Source organism: Podarcis tiliguerta (assembly GCF_965153285.1).
Source record: "Podarcis tiliguerta genome assembly, chromosome: 7".
NCBI classification, from domain to species: domain Eukaryota; kingdom Metazoa; phylum Chordata; class Lepidosauria; order Squamata; family Lacertidae; genus Podarcis; species Podarcis tiliguerta.
This window is the reverse complement of record NC_139540.1, coordinates 18,851,916-18,859,866: the sequence shown is the minus strand read 5'-3', so window position 1 is coordinate 18,859,866 and position 7,951 is coordinate 18,851,916. Positions and strand designations below refer to the sequence as shown.

The 7,951-nt window shown below is 42.4% G+C and overlaps 1 long non-coding RNA gene across 1 annotated transcript; it reads left to right on the top strand.

Moving 5' to 3' along the window:
- Positions 1 to 4,494: 4,494 nt before the first annotated feature.
- On the top strand, positions 4,495 to 7,227 carry LOC310681865. Its single transcript, XR_014513664.1, has 2 exons — positions 4,495 to 4,576; positions 6,468 to 7,227. It is a non-coding gene; the product is annotated as an uncharacterized lncRNA (long non-coding RNA).
- The last annotated feature ends 724 nt before the right edge of the window (positions 7,228 to 7,951 follow it).

The window sequence follows — 7,951 nt, the reverse complement described above, 5'->3', positions numbered from 1 at the left end:
TTGCTAGGTCCATAGCAGGGGCAATCGGAATAAGGGCCACTAACTGACTGCTGATTCAGGACTTTAAATTCTGCTTTTATATCAAATTTCCTTTTCTGCGTATAATGGTTTACTGTTGCTATGGCCATTGGCTAATGAAAATAAAGTGTTATCTCTCTATTTCTAAGCTGCTCTGAGCTGCTTTCTGTGCTGAAATGGTCCGCTACCTTGCTCAGTCATAGTAACCACAAAGCTTTTCAGCTAATCCATAGTACCTCTTTTCTGAGGAAAAACAGAGAGAGATGATTGCAAAGCAAAGTTCTATGGATGTAGAACTTTAAGCAAGCCATACTAGACCTAACTTTTATATATATATATATACAGTTGAAAATAAGGACATATATATGTAAGTTTTATGGCCCACAGTTCCAGCCCCAACCATTTTTTTCTTCCAATAAACAGGGTAATGGGATAAAGGGGATATTAAAAGTGGCTTCTTTTGAGAAATGCCATCAGGTAAAGATTAAATGACAATGAGCACTCACACTTTACATTGTGGGTGTCCTTTGCGGGATCAGGCGTGGTGCTTCAGTTCCCAGGGAGCTTACTGGCAAACGGACTGGTTGCCTCTCAGTGTTAATTTTTGGAGGTTCACGCCCAGCCTCAGTAACCAAGTTTATTGCTGGGAGGTAGGGCCAGCCCCATTTATAAGTAGGGGGTGGAGCCTATAATAGCCAGGTAGTCGGCTCTGGAGATTCACCTTCCCTTTGTTTAATGTTTCTTGTTTGCAGGTTAACTTTCCTCTTCCTGTTTAGCGGGAGCTGCTACGGTCTTTGACTGGTTGGGACCGGGAAGAAATTTTCCTGCATTGGCAGGTTTTGTCTTCCCTGTAGCAATATGTCACAACTTTGGCAGTTATGGCCTTGGGTGGAATCCTTTAGAAGGAGAAGAGAAGAAGAGTTTGGATTTGATATCCCACCTTTCACTCCCTTTAAGGAGTCTCAAAGCGGCTAACATTCTCCTTTCCCTTCCTCCCCCACAACAAACACTCTGTGAGGTGAGTGGGGCTGAGAGACTTCAAGGAAGTGTGACTGGCCCAACGTCACCCAGCAGCTGCATGTGGAGGAGCGGAGATGCGAACCTGGTTCCCCAGATTACAAGACTACCGCTCTCAACCACTACATCACACTGGCTCTTTTCTTCCCTATATGGAGTGGATGGGTGTGGTGACTCACCCCCCTGCAGCAGCTATTCCAGAGTCCCCCTCTTCAAGGGGTTATATGTATGGGTGTCACTGGCCATACACCAAAAGGTCGCTAGTGAACTACCCTGGGTGCGGGGATATGGGCTTGGCTGCCTGCTATATTTACATCTTGCAGAGCACCCCCATGTCCCATTCACCCTGATGAGCCCCAGTTCCCCGCAGCTGGGGGGTTGGGAGGGATACACTCCCAAGGCCTAAGCCAAGGTCTTCCTACTTTTGGAAGTTTAATAAACTTGTGGCCTAATTTTAATTCCATATAACGTTGTCAGAGTCTTTATTCCCTCCTTATGATTCCTGGGGGCTGAGGCTGTCGCTGCCTGGTCACACAATAGAAGCAAAAGCCAGGAATCTGAACTACTCAATAGGCAGAATTACAACTTTGGGGGCAAATTGTAAAATTAACACTTTGGTTGCTGGATCTGGAATCCTTGTCATATTTTGCAGCTGGGGAATATTCCCAAGAAATTATGGTGCCTTCACATTGCATAAGGAAATTCATTTTCAATGTGTAAACACCATCTGCACCTCTACCACAGAAGCTGTAAGTTCATGGCAGAGGTGTGTCTGTCTCCCAAATATGTTGGATAAATTCCTACTGCTGCAGAGGCTCTAGTGCAATAAAACGTCTCTTTTTTATCAGTGAATATCCAAAAGACATTTGGGCTTCATCCACACCATTCAGTTAAAGTGCAATCATAGCACTTAAGAGGGACGTGGGTGGCGCTGTGGGTTAAAGCCTCAGCGCCTAGGGCTTGCCGATCGAAAGGTCGGCGGTTCGAATCCCCGCAGCGGGGTGCGCTCCCGTTGTTCTGTCCCAGCGCCTGCCAACCTAGCAGTTCGAAAGCACCCCCGGGTGCAAGTAGATAAATAGGGACCGCTTACTAGCGGGAAGGTAAACAGCGTTTCCGTGTGCGGCTTTGGCTCGCCAGAGCAGCGATGTCACGCTGGCCACGTGACCCGGAAGTGTCTTCGGACAGCGCTGGCCCCCGGCCTCTTTGAGTGAGATGGGCGCACAACCCTAGAGTCTGTCAAGACTGGCCCGTACGGGCAGGGGTACCTTTACCTATAGCACTTAAGACACTCCCAAAAGCATAGAAACTGTAGTTTGTTAAAGGTGCTGAGACTTGTTAGGAGACCCATATTCTCCTCACAGATCAACAGTCCCAGTGTGGTAAGAATTGCAGCTCTGTCTCCCAGAAACTCTCAGCATCCTTAACAATCTACAGTTCTTGTGGCATGTTGGGAAACTTGAGCCTTAGCGACTTTGGTTTCAGAAATTAAAAGTTTTTAGACATCCCAGGAACAAATATTCTTTAAAATAAAGTACAGTGGTACCTCGGGTTAAGTACTTAATTCGTTCCGGAGATCCGTTCTTAACCTGAAACTGTTCTTAACCTGAAGACCACTTTAGCTAATGGGGCCTCCTCCTCCTCCTCCTGCTGCTGCTGTGCTGCCGGAGCACAATTTCTGTTCTCATCCTGAAGCAAAGTTCTTAACCCGAGGTATTATTTCTAGGTTAGTGGAGTCTGTAAACTGAAGTGTATGTAACCTGAAGTGTATGTAACCCGAGGTACCACTGTATCTTTGAACCTGGGCAGAGTGCATTTAATGACATCTAGCTTAAACCAAAGACAAAACAGGAATTAAATATAGACTTTCATAGTAAAATATATTAGAAAATTTGTGGAGGACACCCACCCCACCCCCTCAAAAGAATAATCCTAAGGCAACTAGGAGGATGTCAAAGTAGAAAAGGGTGAAGGAATCTCAAGAATATATGCAGAATGCCTTGATTTCTCACATATCACATTAGGCAAGATGGAAGGATTATTTGCAAGCAGATGGTGGGAAATCATGGAAATATGAGTTCTGGCACGTTTCCTTATATATATTATACGCAGCGTAGCAGAAGCCTGGAATTAGAAGGTGTGCATGTGTAAAAGCCACCCAGAAAACAACCAAAGTCACCTTCTGTCTGCCATTGAGAATGCCATACAGTCTTCTGAAAATATATTCAATTCCCATTCATAGCATAATGGAAGGCAAAAATATGTGAATATGCACTAATAGCTAAGCTTACCTGTTATATAAAAGTGGAAGATGAAAGGCAGAAGTTTAATCAGTTTGCATGGTATTGATTATTGGAACAGGAGGCTGATTTGTCAGGTGGTTAAAGCTAATTATTTGATGTCTTTATGACTCCTTAAGAATAAATGAAGAGCCCTACTTATGGAATATGAAGAAATGGCAAAACTTATTGAAAAAATGAGAACTCAAGATAACAAACTTTTTATAAAAGAATGGAAATGGTTTATTGAATATCTGCAAACAAACTGTAAACAGATAAGAACATTGGCAGGATTATTGTAATAACCTGCAGTTTTATAAGAGTATATGTTTAAAGTAGATGAATAAATGAGTAAGTTAATTAAGAATATGCAGGAAATGTAAAATAATTAATTTAAGGAACCGCAGAAAGTGGAGGAAGGAAGTCAAGTTTTGAAATGTTAGATTGATTGTAAAACTATTGAAATGTATATAATTGAAAATTATATATATATATATATATATATATATATATATATATATATGGGAAGAGCCCTGCTGGTTCAGGCCAGTGGCCCATCTAGAACACTGTATTGTCTTCACAGTAGCCAGCCTATATGAGAATCCCACAAACAGGACCTGAGAACAACTGCTCATATTTGTTGTTGTTGTTTAGTTGTTTAGTCATGTCCGACTCTTTGTGACCCCATGGACCAGAGCACACCAGGCACTCCTGTCTTCCACTGCCTCCCACAGTTTGGTCAAACTCATGCTGGTAGCTTCGAGAACACTACCCAACCATCTCGTCCTCTGTCGTCCCCTTCTCCTTGTGCCCTCAATCTTTCCCAACATCAGGGTCTTTTCCAGGGAATCTTCTCTTCTCATGAGGTGGCCAAAGTATTGGAGCCTCAGCTTCAGGATCTGTCCTTCCAGTGAGCACTCAGGGCTGATTTCCTTCAGATTGGATAGGTTTGATCATCTTGCAGTCCATGGGACTCTCAAGAGTCTCCTCCAGCATGCTCATATTTAGAGGGAGTTAAAACTTTTTAATCAGGCTTTTGAGCCCTCCTATATACTTTAGCTTGCATAAGTTTTGTCATTTTACGATACCCTGTTTATATTGTTTTATTTATCTGTTTTCAAAATACTTTTACAACAGTGCCTACATACAACTAAAAAACAGCAGGAGGGAATCAGGAGCAAGTCAACAACACAGCAGGAACATCATCATCAGCTACATTAAACAACAACAGCTAACAGTCCAGGCATCAGAGTCCACTATTTTTAGTATGAATTACTTTAATCTTTTTTAAGGAGGAAACGTGGGATATGGATAACTTTGAATAGATAGTTTGGTAGATATCTACTATGTTAGGATCAGAGAAGGCTTTAATATTGGATACGATAGCACAGTTGTAAAGTAGCATATACGTGTATGTACTTTCCTTTTCCTCTTCATGCCTTATATAATATGAAGTTGAAATGTAATATTTCAATTGTTCCTTTAAAAATAATAATCATAAATTCAGTCTTTGCCACTGCATGTCTCCTGGAGGACCTGCAATTCTAGCCTGCGCTTTTCACAAGCCAAGGAATTCGGCACACAGAAACAACATCACAGCCAAAGATCCTACTGGTTGCCATGAAGTGGCTGAGCTCCACCTTGACAGATGGATGCACCCAGGATTGGTGCCGAGCATATGTGCTGCTGTGAACTACATATATGGGGGCGAGGGGGTGTTATCCTGGCTAGATCTACCCACAAGTTCAGTCTTTTCTTTGGTCAGTTGATAGATTTCCTGTATCAAACATTAAGCTTCCTGGCATGAACACACACACACACCACCTGCACACCACACAGAGTGCTGAATAAAAGAGATTCAACCTACCAGCACACAAGAAGGGAGGGAGAATAGAAAATGTCGTTTTCTCTGTTGATAGGCAAACATTCAGTTGGCGACTAGAAAAGAGAACTGTCTGTGTATTTAATGAGATCTAGGGGAAGTTTGTCAATAGGTTTTTAAAAAGAGAGAAAATAATTTCAACCTGCTGGATTGCCCAGATGTTATTCTGCCTTGGGAAATGGACTGAGGAAACTGCATCCTCAGCCCCAGTAACATTATGCTCTTAACTGGCCTAAGCCTGGTTAGAGGAAGCCCAGGCTGATGACAAAGTAAATCTCTTTTCTGGCTACGTATATCTGGGGGGGGGGGTTCAATGCCCTCAGTGGCAGAGCTCCTCAGCTAATTAGGCTATGAGCATGACTGTTGCATCTCTGTGCTGCTGGCCTGCAATGGACCATTGAAACTGGATATGACCCCTCACAAAGCTGATGACATATAGCTCTTGTGCCTTATGGGTGACACCACACTCAGCTCTTCCTTCTTTTAAATGTTCCAGAGAAGGCTGTAGCATGATATAGCAGTGCTTCAAGATGCACTGAGTGCAAACTTTCTTCACTGCCCCATTCAGACCAACCAGAATCCCTGGGGAAACTGGCGGATGTAAATCAAGCAAGGGGAAGCTGCCCCATGGTCCATTCCTCTAACAGCATTTTGATTGTGAAATCCTTGCTGTTGACCTGAACATCCTAGGCTTTCACCCAAAATGCTAACCCACCCAGTCGACCTTTCAGTGTGCACACTGAGCACCACCAAATGGTCCACTGGCACATGCTACTCTTGGTGGTTAACCTTGAGCTAAAGGCCTAGTTCATGGGTAGGCAAACTAAGGCCTGGGGCCTGGATCCAGCCCAATCGCCTTCTAAATATGGCCCGTGGACAACCCGGGAATCAGCATGTTTTTACATGAGTAGAATATGTCCTTTTATTTAAAATGCATCTCTGGGTTATTTGTGGGACATAGGAATTGGTTCATTCCCCCCCCAAAAATATAGTCCGGCCCCCCACAAGGTCTGAGGGACAGTGGACTGGCCCCCTGCTGAAAAAAGTTTGCCGACCCCTGTCCTAGTTGTACAGTGGGCAGGGGTCACAAATCCTGTGAAGCCTCTGTCTAGGAACTTGAAGAATGTTATCCCTTTTGTGAAGTGTTCTTGACTGCATAACTAAGTCAAGCTACCTAGTCAAACTGACCAGTTGCTGTCCATATTTGTGTACTTACTCCCCCTCAATTCCATATTCTTATTCCCCTCTCTTTTCTCCTTTGTTCTGGCTGACAGGATAGCATTGAAATAAAATTCACCCTCCTACTTTCCTTGCTAGCTGAGAGTAAGTGGGAACTCAGTGGAATAGAAGTGTCCTCAAAAGGAATGTCAACATGCTTTGCAGCTGCATAGAAACCCTCAACTTCATCTTTTTCTGGATTGCGGCCTCAAGACCAAATGAAGCCATTTTATGAGACCCTATCACAAGCCGCAGCCCCTCTCCCACTCATAAGTTTTCCAATATATCAAGTTAAAACAGCTTTGTGTGGCAAGTAATGTGAGCTGAGGAAGGCCTTTCAAACATTTACAAAACGTATCGGGTTGCAATGAGGACAAAAAACCCCGCACGCTTTGGTGTAAATTACTTAAATGGAACTTTTCATCATCCCAGAATTCTGATACATTGGTTCACAATGAAGGCAGGCCTCTCAAAAGGACTGTAACAACAAAAGCACTTACTGTCACAGTAGGTAAAGCTGTGTGATTGCTAGGAGAAGAAAGAGAAATTAGCTCCCATTGTAATTGGATTACTTGTCGATATTGCTCGCTCTCTGTGAAGAAGTGGGAGTAGGATCTACCTGTGCTGTATTATGACAAACTTGTGTTTATGAATTTGTTGTAGTTACTGTACTTATGGATGAGTGGACTGCCCTATTCCACTCCTCTATTGTTCCTTTTGTTTCACCTGCACCGTGTTCCCCCTCTTATGTATTCCAATTAACCATGCAAATATCCAATATTATTTCTAAAATTAAAAGATGTGCCATTTGCTGCAGCTTGTGGAACCTTTAGTTCATTTTCACTGTTTTTCCCCCTCGCCTCTTATGGTGCTGAAATGAAAGTTGATAAAACACCTCCAAATAGTTCTCTTGATATTATTGTGATCATTTTCAGGGATAACCAAATAGTACAATTCTATTCTGGGATTGTTCTGGACTCTGACATCCAGTTAATTCTATCCTGATTACGCATGAGGAAGAAATGCCTTTTAGTCCACTTAGAAATAAACTTATCTCGTTTGCCCTTTCCAAAAAAAATATGTGAACTGAAACAGAGGCATTTTTCAAAATTCGCACATCTCAGAATTTTGCAATGCAGTTCTCCAGCAAAGTAATGTGTACAACCATGCATGTAATGTGCTAAACTATGCATAGAAATGCATATATGAGGGGAAAATAATACTTTTATAAAAATGATATTGTGGGAAATACTTTACAAAAGAGTATATATTAGGCATAAATCATACAAACATGTATATTAGGAGAAATTCTCTTAATTCTTATGATTACTCTTTTTAAAAAAGTAAACTGACGTGGAAATGTACAGAACTAATCTTAATATTGGGGGAAATGATAAATGGAAAGATAACAAAATGGAAAGATTTGTCCAATTCTAGGGTAGGTTCTGTCTCCTGAGAAATCTCGATGTGGGACAAGAAGCTACAGTTTAGAACTGGATATGCAACAACTGATTGGTTCAAAATTGGGAAAGGAGTACAA